Below are 12,619 nucleotides of genomic sequence, written 5' to 3'. Positions count from 1 at the left end.
TTGATTACCTATCCCCATCGATATCTGATCGCCAGAGGTCTAACAGGTCCAGTCAAATGTTTGGCAGTATCTCTGGTGCAGGAGCAGAACTGGGAACTTAAAGTGGCGCTGGAAAAAAAAAACATGTTGTTGGTGGGTCCAAATTCACAGAAGACAGCAATACCATAGTGCAGAACAATATACCGCCCCAGAACAACCAAATACCCCCCCCCCCAGGCATTGGCCGACCGGGAAAGTTCCCTGTGGGGTCTATGGCCAGGCCGCCCCTTCTCTGGTGTCAAAAGTCGCTGCTGAAACCACACAGCTTCATGCATTACGTATTTGACGGAGCTGGTTATTGCTGCGCTGCTCCCATGGAAGTGAATGCTGCAGCAACCAGCTCTGTCCAATATATGGTGCCAGAGATACTGCGGAACTGTCCTCGGGATAATTCATCAGTTGTTAAATCTTGGAGATCCCCCCTTTAAAGGGGTTTTCTGGGATTTTGATACAGATAACCTATCTTCGTGATAGGTCATCAGTATCTGATTGGTGGGGGTCTGACACCTGGGACCCCCACCGATCACAGCGGCGTTGGTGCCTTCTCAAACAGCTGATCAGCGGGGGTCCCGGGTGTCAGACACTGATGATCTATCCTAAAGACAGGTCATCAGTATCAAAATCCCAGAAAACCCCTTTAAGGCCTCATGCACACGGCCGTGTTTTTGAGGTGCTGACGGATCACGGACCCATTCAAGTTGAATAAGTCTGGATCCGTCTGCGGCTACCGCACAAATCGCGGTCCCCAATCTACGGAACGCCCGGGTAAAGTCATAAGAAGCAGATTTGCTGCAGAGAAGTTCCACAGCAAGTAAGCAGGAAATCTGCAGCAGCAAAACCGCATCAAACCCTGTATATTGTGTTCCCTTTTGTAGATTGTTTCAAATTACCAGAGGGGACACTTTCCAAATTCTCTGCTGGACTCCCCAGGTCTAGCAATGATGTGACCACCGCAGCCCGGGATTTCCTTCAGCAGTCTGGTGTCGACTCCTGCAGATCTGCAGAAAGGTGCAATTAAATCAACACTAATTATTTTTAATTCCCTCCTGTTGAATTTAGTGCGGATTTTACTGCTCTTTCCTAGACACCAATTGGCATGCTGCAGGTTTGATCTTCAGTGAATGTGATGCTTAATCCGACCACTAGATGGAGACAAATACCCTGACATTTTTCCCATTGCAGAATACTATATCCATGATATAACATAGTGCTGTCAGCGGATCCAAAGCTATAGGGACACCCCCAAAACTAAGGTATCCACTGGGTAACCCCTACCTTAATATATATTAGCAGAATGACCCACACCTACAATGAGAACAGAGAGGGGAAATTAATGGAGGGTGCACTGCGCATGAGCAGCCGCCCTCCATTCATTTCAATGGGGCTGCCGAAAATAGCTGGCTTGGCTATTTCGGTCTGCCCCATAGAAATGAATGGGAGCAGGGGCCACGCGTGCGCGGTGCGCTCCCATTCACTTGTATGGAAGCAGCAGGGAGAAGCACTTGGTAGTGGACGGACCCTGGGGTCCTCCAGCCACAACTCTCCCTGGCTCCGTTCTCCTTGTAGGTGCGGGTCCCAGAGGTGGGACCCGCACCTATCAGACAATGGGGGCATATCTTAGCAATATGCCCCCATTGTATGTTATGGGAATACCCCTTTAACATGGACCTCCGCCCTCTTAACAGTGACCTCTGCATTGCGCCCCCCCCCCCTCAACAATGACCTCCACAGCACCCTGTCCCCATAAAATGTGACCTCCATAGCACCCCATGCCCTTAACAGTGACCTCCACAGTGGTCCGCCCCCTAAACAGTGACCTTCACAGCATTCTGACCCCTCAGAAGTGTAAAGCATGGTGGAAGAATAGAACAGCATTAGGCCTCTTTCACACTGGCGTGGAATACACGAGCTCAGTCCATGGGGCAGCCGCAGCGGATCGCTGACCTATTCACTTTAATGGGTCCGCGATCCGGCCGTTCCGCAAAAAGATAGGACATGTTCTATCTTTTTGCGGAACAGAAGTACGGGACAAAACCCCACGGAAGCACTCCGTAGTAGCGCTTATTGTGTGGACTTTCCCTTTAAGCCTCATGCACACGGTCCGTGGTATGCCGGCCTGGATTTCTTCTGAGCGCAGGAGCGCACGGCGTGATTGGTTGCTATGACGCTGTGCGCTTCCTGCTGCCACCGCAGTACAGTAATACACTGGTATGATCTATACCAGTGTATTACTGTACTGCAGCGGCAGCAGGAAGCGTACGGCGTCATAGCAACCAATCACGCCGTGCGCTCCTGCACTCAGAAGATATCCAGGCCGGCATACCACGGACCGTGTTCCACGGACTTGTGCATAAGGCTTTAAATTAAAACCTCTGTACGTTGCGTGGTGGTTGTCACCTTGTGCTCGAAATCGTCACACGTGTCTCACTTCTCTCAGGAACGCACAAGATCAAACCAGACCCTACGAAAGGGCAAAAATGTTAGGAAAATGGAATGAATAACATGCTGCATATTTCTGATCCAATATGGAGTCAAGAGGCCAATTCTGCCCCAGGGTCTTTTAAGAAATTTAGAAGTTTACAAGCAGATTTATTGTTCCAGAGGGTCTGAAATAAAAAGTGAAACAATCGTACAAATTGTCTTTAAAGTCTCCTTTTGTTTCGTGTATGCAGCTCATATACAGGCCTATGTGTCTCCATGGCAACAGATTACAAACAAACTCCTGTGTAGTATGTGGCTACAGCTCCTCTACCTCTGCCCGATAGCTACAGACAATAAAAGAAGAGCCAAAATAGTGAGTGCAGCTCTGGAGTATAATACAGGATGTAACTCGGGATCAGTATAGGATAAGTAATGTATGTGCACAGTGACTGCACCAGCAGAATAGTGAGTGCAGCTCTGGAGTATAACACAGGATGTAACTCCGGATCAGTACAGGATAAGTAATGTATGTACACAGTGACTGCACCAGCAGAATAGTGAGTGCAGCTCTGGAGTATAATACAGGATGTAACTCAGGATCAGTACAGGATAAGTAATGTATGTACACAGTGACTGCACCAGCAGAATAGGGAGTGCAGCTCTGGAGTATAATACAGGATGTAACTCAGGATCAGTACAGGATAAGTAATGTAATGTATGTACACAGTGACTGCACCAGCAGAATAGTGAGTGCAGCTCTGGAGTATAATGCAGGATGTAACTCAGGATCAGTACAGGATAAGTAATGTATGCACACAGTGACTGCAACAGCAGAATAGTGAGTGCAGCTCTGGAGTATAATACAGGATGAAACTCAGGATCAGTACAGGATAAGTAATGTAATGTATGTACACAGTGACTGCACCAGCAGAATAGCTAGTGCAGCTCTGGAGTATAATGCAGGATGTAACCCAGGATCAGTACAGGATAAGTAATGTATGCACACAGTGACTGCAACAGCAGAATAGTGAGTGCAGCTCTGGAGTATAATACAGAATGTAACTCAGGATCAGTACAGGATAAGTAATGTAATGTATATACACAGTGACTCCACCAGCAGAATAGTGAGTGCAGCTCTGGAGTATAATACAGGATGTAACTCAGGATCAGTACAGGATAAGTAATGTATGTACACAGTGACTGCACCAGCAGAATAGTGAGTGCAGCTCTGGAGTATAATACAGGATGTAACTCAGGATCAGTGCAGGAAAAGTAATGTATGTACACATTAACTGCACCAGCAGAATAGGGAGTGCAGCTCTGGAGTATAATACAGGATGTGTGGCGAAAATAACCTCGACACTGGGTTTTGGAGTTAGCCCAATGTGTTTTGGTAATTGTATTTTGTTAATTGTGTCACAGACCATGCCATTGTGTTTGTTAATTGCGTCACAGACAATGCCATTGTGTTTGTTGAATAGGGTTAGTTTTGTGTTTAAACTGTACAGGATTGGCTGCTATGTCATGTCCTCAGTATGTCATGTGTATATAAGTCAATGCTGTGTGTTCAATAAAGAGTTCCTGTTTGACATTCAACATAGAGCCTCGTCTCATGTGTGTGGGGATTGCTATAAGTGTATACTCCCCTGGCTATTACTCCTAGCTCTTGTAAGAGCTGTTCCTGGTTCCTGTGGTGGTATCGGTGTTGAGTGGAGTGCTTGGAGTCCTCGGGAGGCACTGGGAGCATCCATCAATGGAGGTACCCGGTCGGGGTGCTAGGAGATCCTTTACAGGATGTAACTCAGGATCAGTACAGGATAAGTAATGTATGTACACAGTGACTGCACCAGCAGAATAGTGAGTGCAGCTCTGGAGTATAACACAGGATGTAACTCAGGATCAGTACAGGATAAGTAATGTATGTACACAGTGACTGCACCAGCAGAATAGTGAGTGCAGCTCTGGAGTGTAATACAGGAGGATGTAATTCAGGATCAGTACAGGATAAGTAATGTAATGTATGTACACAGTGACTGCACCAGCAGAATAGTGAGTGCAGCTCTGGAGTGTAATACAGGAGGATGTAATTCAGGATCAGTACAGGATAAGTAATGTAATGTATGTACACAGTGACTCCACCAGCAGAATAGTGAGTGCAGCTCTGGAGTGTAATACAGGATCAGTACAGGATAAGTAATGTAATGTATGTTTAGACCAACCAATAGGAAACCTCAATTAAGTGCATAGATACACTGGGGTCTAGTACATATTACTATAACCAAAAAAGAACAAAACTATTAACCCCATAAAAAATGAGAACACTCAATAAATTTAATATATTTTATATAAGACATGAAATAAACATACAGTAACAAAAGGCACAAGGTACTGGGAGGATGGGGCGCCCCAATCATCCACGACATAGCTGCCAGCCACAAGAAGCGCCAAGGACCCACCCTAGATATGGAGCAGGATACCCGGTAACAAACCAAATAGACGGACAGAATGAAAATACTATGAGATGCATAAGTTACCCATGACGTGTGAAGGCACCAAGTGTCTAAGCAGAGCATCTCATCGTATTTTCATTCTGTCCGTCTATTTGGTTCCCTCTCACACACACTTCTGTTGCTATTGCCCTTGTTACCGGGTATCCTGCTCCATATCTAGGGCGGGTCCCGGGCGCTTCTTGTGGCTGGCAGCTATGTCGTGCATGATTGGGGATATTTGGTACATCTGTGAGATGCATGCAGCTATATGTTACTCTGGGTGAGGTTACATCTCACCCATGTTTATGTGATTCAGCACCCGGCATTCTTGGCACGTTCCCCTGTCAGTACGGTATTTGTGAGGGTGAGGGTTTGTGGCTCCGTTACACGGGGCGCCCCATCCTCCCAGGACCTTGTGCCTTTTGTTACTGTATGTTTATTTCATGTCTTAATACATTTCATATGTATGTACACAGTGACTGCAACAGCAGAATAGTGAGTGCAGCTCTGGAGTATAATACAGGATGTAACTCAGGATCAGTACAGGATAAGTAATGTAATGTATGTACACAGTGACTGCACCAGCAGAATAGTGAGTGCAGCTCTGGAGTATAATACAGGATGTAACTCAGGATCAGTACAGGATAAGTAATGTATGTACACATTGACTGCAACAGCAGAATAGTGAGTGCAGCTCTGGTGTATAATACAGAATATAACTCAGGATCAGTACAGGATAAGTAATGTATGTACACAGTGACTGCACCAGCAGAATAGTGAGTGCAGCTCTGGAGTATAATACAGGATGTAACTCAGGATCAGTACAGGATAAGTAATGTATGTACACAGTGACTGCACCAGGATAATAGTGAGTGCAGCTCTGGAGTATAATACAGGATGTAACTCAGGATCAGTACAGGATAAGTAATGTATGTACACAGTGACTGCACCAGCAGAATAGTGAGTGTAGCTCTGGAGTATAATACAGGATGTAACTCAGGATCAGTACAGGATAAGTAATGCATGTACACAGTGACTGCAACAGCAGAATAGTGAGTGCAGCTCTGGAGTATAATACAGAATGTAACTCAGGATCAGTACAGGATAAGTAATGTATGTACACAGTGACTCCACCAGCAGAATAGTGAGTGCAGCTCTGGAGTATAATACAGAATGTAACTCAGGATCAGTACAGGATAAGTAATGTATGTACACAGTGACTCCACCAGCAGAATAGTGAGTGCAGCTCTGGAGTATAATACAGGATGTATGTAACTCAGGATCAGTACAGGATAAGTAATGTATGTACACAGTGACTCCACCAGCAGAATAGTGAGTGCAGCTCTGGAGTATAATACAGGATGTAACTCAGGATCAGTACAGGATAAGTAATGTAATGTATGTACACAGTGACTCCACCAGCAGAATAGTGAGTGCAGCTCTGGAGTATAATACAGGATGTATGTAACTCAGGATCAGTACAACTACAAGGTGGATCCTGAGGTTTGGGAAAATCTCATCCCCTTTGCTGCTGTCATACACTAGATTTGTCAGCTGCCATTCCACAGAAGAAATCGGCAGAGTATTCACCACACGGCATACTGTACCTTAACGACACAGTGATTATCGCTCGTTCTCCGGATAACCGCTTCATGCAGATCGTCTACATTTTACAGCATTGCCTCACGATAAGACCATGAACCCAGGTTGCAAACCTCCATATTTTGGGCAAATTGCAAGCTAATGGCACAAGCTGCTGCTGCCGGATTTGCATAGGTTTGGTCGGGGAGGTATCCGCCAGCTGGACGCCATTCTATTCTACAGGGATCAAGCAGTTAAATATCAGCTGAATGGAGAGAAGAATGAACATCCGCACCTGGTGGGGGCAGGTACTGAATAATTCAGGAGGGGGTGGAATGAGCCCCACCCCCGGCGGGCATTTATATTTGCTACTAGCAGAAGGAACCGGCTTCGCACGGGTATATTTCATCCATTTCATTTAATGTTTCTGTGTGTCGTTAAAAGATATTGACAGTATTCACTATAACAGTCACCTCTACAGCACCCCCCCTTAACACTGACCCCCCCACAGTGCCCCCCACTTTAAAATGGGACCTCCACCTCAGCCCATCCCCTTAACTTTGATCTTCACAGCAGCCCGCCCCTTTAACAGTGAGTTTCACAGCACCCCACTCCCTTGACAGTGAACTCCACAGCAGTTGCCCCTTTAATAGTGGCCCCTAGCCTACAGCTGACCTACAACAGTGAAGAAAAATGGCTGGGTTGTTATGGAAACCTGGAGTAAAACTGTGTGTATGTGGAGACTAAGGGCCTGCGAGCTTCTATTGGCTGATAAGGGACATGTGACCGTGTGTATGGCAGTTGGGATATGAAGAGAGAGACTTGCAGGCTTGTATTGGCTAATGCAGGTCATTTTTTGGGAATATCTCAGGAACGATACATCCTAGAGAGCTGAGACCCCCGCAAGATGTCTTTCCATGTAGCAAGGGATGTGTATACCAAGTTTCGTTGAAATCGATGGTTGCGTTTTTGAGTGATCGCGGAACATACATACATATATATATACACTGCTCAAAAAAATAAAGGGAACACTTAAACAACACAATGTAACTCCACGTCAATCACACTTCTGTGAAATCAAACTGTCCACTTAGGAAGCAACACTGAGTGACAATCAATTTCACATGCTGTTGTGCAAATGGGATAGACAACAGGTGGAAATTATAGGCAATTAGCAAGACACCCCCAATAAAGGAGTGGTTCTGCAGGTGGTGACCACAGACCACTTCTCGGTTCTTATGCTTCCTGGCTGATGTTTTGGTCACTTTTGAATGCTGGCGGTGCTTTCACTCTAGTGGTAGCATGAGACGGAGTCTACAACCCACACAAGTGGCTCAGGTAGTGCAGCTTATCCAGGATGGCAAATCAATGCGAGCTGTGGCAAGAAGGTTTGCTGTGTCTGTCAGCGTAGTGTCCAGAGCATGGAGGCGCTACCAGGAGACAGGCCAGTACATCAGGAGACGCGGAGGAGGCCGTAGGATGGCAATAACCCAACAGCAGGACCACTACCTCCGCCTTTGTGCAAGAAGGAACAGGAGGAGCACTGCCAGGGACCTGCAAAATGACCTCCAGCAGGCCACAAATGTGCATGTGTCCGCTCAAACAGTCAGAAACAGACTCCATGAGGGTGATATGAGGGCCCGACGTCCACAGGTGGGGGTTGTGCTTACAGCCCAACACCGTGCAGGACGTTTGGCATTTGCCAGAGAACACCAAGATTGGCAAATTCGCCACTGGCGCCCTGTGCTCTTCACAGATAAAAAGCAGGTTCACACTGAGCACATGTGACAGACGTGACAGAGTCTGGAGACGCCGTGGAGAACGTTCTGCTGCCTGCAACATCCTCCAGCATGACCGGTTTGGCATTGGGTCAGTAATGGTGTGGGGTGGCATTTCTTTGGAGGGCCGCACAGCCCCCCATGTGCTCGCCAGAGGTAGCCTGACTGCCATTAGGTACCGAGATGAGATCCTCAGACCCCTTGTGAGACCGTATGCTGGTGCGGTTGGCCCTGGGTTCCTCCTAATGCAAGACAATGCTAGACCTCATTTGGCTGGCGTGTGTCAGCAGTTCCTGCAAGACGAAGGCATTGATGCTATGGACTGGCCCGCCCGTTCCCCAGACCTGAATCCAATTGAGCACATCTGGGACATCATGTCTCGCTCTATCCACCAACGTCACGTTGCACCACAGACTGTCCAGGAGTTGTCAGATGCTTTAGTCCAGGTCTGGGAGAAGATCCCTCAGGAGACCGTCCGCCACCTCATCAGGAGCATGCACAGGCGTTGTAGGGAGGTCATACAGGCACGTGGAGGCCACACACACTACTGAGCCTCATTTTGACTTGTTTTAAGGACATTACATCAAAGTTGGATCAGCCTGTAGTGTGTTTTTCCACTTTAATTTTGAGTGTGACTCCAAATCCAGACCTCCATGGGTTGAAAAATTTGATTTCCATTTTTTTATTTTTGTGTGATTTTGTTGTCAGCACATTCAACTATGTAAAGAACAAAGTATTTCAGAAGAATATTTATAATTAACTCAGATCTAGGATGTGTTATTTTTGTGTTCCCTTTATTTTTTTGAGCAGTGTATATACATACATACATACGTCCTTTATATATACTGTATTTTTCGCTTTATAAGACGCGGGGGGGAAATGGCCGTGCGTCTTATAAAGCTGATACTTCGCTGGCCGCTATGCTGCACAGCGAGGCCAGCGAAGTATCAGTGTGGAGGGAGGAGGCGGGGACACTCATGGCGGGGCCCGGAGCAGTGACTCTACTCTAATACACCGGGCCCCGCAACTGTTAAATACATTCAATCCGATCTATATCTAAATGTATACCGCACTGTTCGGTACTTACTGTAGTACCGTAAGTATTGCATTAAGACGGCGCAGACAGGCAGCTCCCTCGGTCATGCGCCGCCTGCCGCAGCTCCCTCCTCATGCGCCGCCTGCCCGTTCATTCATAAAGTGAGATAAGCAGGCAGGCGGCGCATGAGGAGGGAGCTGCGGCAGGCGGCGCATGACCGAGGAAGCTGCCGGTCTGCGCCGTCTTAATGCTGTACATACGGTACTACAGTAAGTACCGAACAGTGCGGTATACATTTAGATATAGATCGGATTGAATGTATTCAACAGTTGCGGGGCCCGGTGTATTAGAGTAGAGTCACTGCACCGGGCCCCGCCATGAGTGTCTCCGCCTCCTCCCTCCACACTGATGCATCTGATGGGGGATCTGTACTGTAGATGACACTTATGGGGATCTGTGGATGACATAAGTGTCATCCACAGATCCCCCATCAGTGTCATCCACAGATCCCCCATCAGTGTCATCCACAGATCCCCCCATCAGTGTCATCCACGGATCCCCCCATAACAGTGCGTCATCCACAGATCCCCCATAACAGTGCGTCATCCACAGATCCCCCCATAACAGTGCATCATCCACAGATCCCCCATAACAGTGCGTCATCCACAGATCCCCCCATAACAGTGCGTCATCCACAGATCCCCCATAACAGTGCGGCATCCACAGATCCCTCATAACAGGGCGGCATCCACAGATCCCCCATAACAGTGCGGCATCCACAGATCCCTCATAACAGTGCGGCATCCACAGACCACCATTAGTTCAGAACCTACCAAAAGCACACCTTTTGGGTCAAAATATTTTTTTCTTATTTTCCTCCTCAAAACCCTAGGTGCGTTTTATCATCAGGTGCATCTGATTCCGCCCTGTTCTGACACCACGCTGAGAAAATGTGGAAAATTTCATGTTTTTGAGTTTTCAAAAATTTGCTAAATTCTCCAGAGGCTGGGCAATGAAGGGAAACATACTGCACATACAAAAGCCACTGGGAAGCAGAGGGCTGGTTAAAGGGGTTCTACCAAGACACCCCACATATAATAGTCCGACCATTGGACTTTGGGGCTGTTTATCTGCCCATAGACAGGTACATTGCTCCACTGTCTGTAGAGGGCGTGCAATTAACTTCAGGTGCCCCTCGTTTAATTATTGGGTTCATCCTTTTTTGGGTACACCCCCAATTTGGGCAAACACATTTCTCTACACCCATATATGTAACACAGGTACAATATACATCACATCAGAAGTTTATCTGGAAACCTTCAGCCAAAGAGGAAAGCTGCCTGCACCTCTGCTCTGGGCAGGAAAGCTGATCCCTACCATCGTCAGCCATATTGGGGATCCTTTTTTTGTCACCCGGTCACCCAGAAGATCCCCCTGGCCTCACTTGTAGCTCACAATCACAGTGATTGATCGCAGAATAGGAAATGCTGGGAAGTGTAGTTCAACGGACACAAGGTGAAGAGGAAGTAGCTAACTTCTCCTCCTCCATAAGTAGAATGGACTTCGCTGCATGAAGGTCAGAACTAGGAGTTACAGCAAATGCAGCTTTATTGTCCATTTTTGGAGCAAAGCATGCTGGGAGAAGTGTCCTGTCGCGGCCGGAGTGCTCTACGAGCTGCAGGTCACCCGCACGGGACCACGGCAACAGGGTAGATCAACGATCAACTCCCAGCGTGCCCCGGCAGCGCGTGCCATGCTGGGAGTTGTAGTATTGCAACTTGTTGGAAAGGGAAAAAAAGAGAATTAATCATAAAAGAAAAAGGGGAAGTAAAGAAAATGTTGGATCGGTGACAAAAAAACAGAACATTTCCAGCAAAGCCGAAGTGTGACGACAACGCAGCTTGTGGTGACCTGTGACGGCGCGGTCCGTGCTGAACATGACTGCTGTCAGCTTCCTGCTCACCCCCCCAATCACTACCACAGCTGACAGCAACATACTACACTGCAAACAAAGGAAGTGGGTGTGTCCTCTGTGTCTCAGGGCTGGCCACGCCCATCATGCCCCCAGGGTGTGGCCATCGGCTGCTGGTCCTGGGGAGGCTTCCCTGTAGTACTGCAGGAGTGTAGAACTGAATTAAAGGGCCGGTAACCCTTTAAAATGGGCAGGTTATAAACATACATGTGTCACGTGACCGAAAGCATTTGTGAGACTGTCATAACGATGTTGTGCTGGGTCAGAGGTCGCCGGCGATCATTAGACGTGATGTCACCGTGCGCCATTCTGTTCTTTACTGCACATGACGGTGCCACCCAAGACTATGACTGCGGGGCGCAAACCTGAGGGTTACACATGGGATGGCGCCACTGAGCTTGGCGGCTACACACGTTACTAGGACATTATTATGGGATGTCTGCGACTAGGACATTTTTATAGAGTGTCTATGACTAGGACATTATTATGGGGTGTCTGTGACTAGGACATTATTATGGGATGTCTATGACTAGGACATTATTATGGGGTGTCTATGATTAGGACATTATTATGGGGTATCTTTAGGACATTATTATGGGGTGTCTACGACGGCCATTATTATGGGGTGTCTATGACTAGGACGTTATTATGGGATGTCTATGACTTGGACGTTATTATGGGATGTCTGTGACTAAGATGTTATTATGGGGTATCTTTAGGCCATTATTATGGGATGTCTGTGGCTAGGACGTTATTATGGGATGTCTGTGACTAGGACGTTATTATGGGGTGTCTTTAGGCCATTATTATGGGATGTCTGAGACTAGGACATTATTATGGGGTGTCTGTGACTAGGACGTTATTATGGGGTGTCTTAGACTAGGACGTTATTATGGGATGTCTGTGACTAGGACATTATTATGGGGTGTCTTTAGGACGTTATTATGGGGTGTCTTTAGGACGTTATTATGGGGTGTCTTTAGGACGTTATTATGGGGTGTCTTTAGGACGTTATTATGGGGTGTCTTTAGGATATTATTATGGGGTGTCTTTAGGACGTTATTATGGGGTGTCTTTAGGACGTTATTATGGGGTGTCTTTAGGACATTATTATGGGGTGTCTTTAGGACGTTATTATGGGGTGTCTTTAGGACATCATTATGGGGTGTCTTTAGGACATCATTATGGGGTGTCTTTAGGACGTTATTATGGGGTGTCTTTAGGACATTATTATGGGGTGTCTTTAGGACATTATTATGGGGTGTCTACGCGCAGCTCTTAGTGCTGTAGCTCTATAACATTT

Source organism: Bufo bufo, chromosome 10 (genome assembly GCF_905171765.1).
Source record: "Bufo bufo chromosome 10, aBufBuf1.1, whole genome shotgun sequence".
NCBI classification, from domain to species: Eukaryota; Metazoa; Chordata; class Amphibia; order Anura; family Bufonidae; genus Bufo; species Bufo bufo.
The sequence above is the reverse complement of the archived record's forward strand: the minus strand, read 5'-3'. Positions refer to the sequence as shown.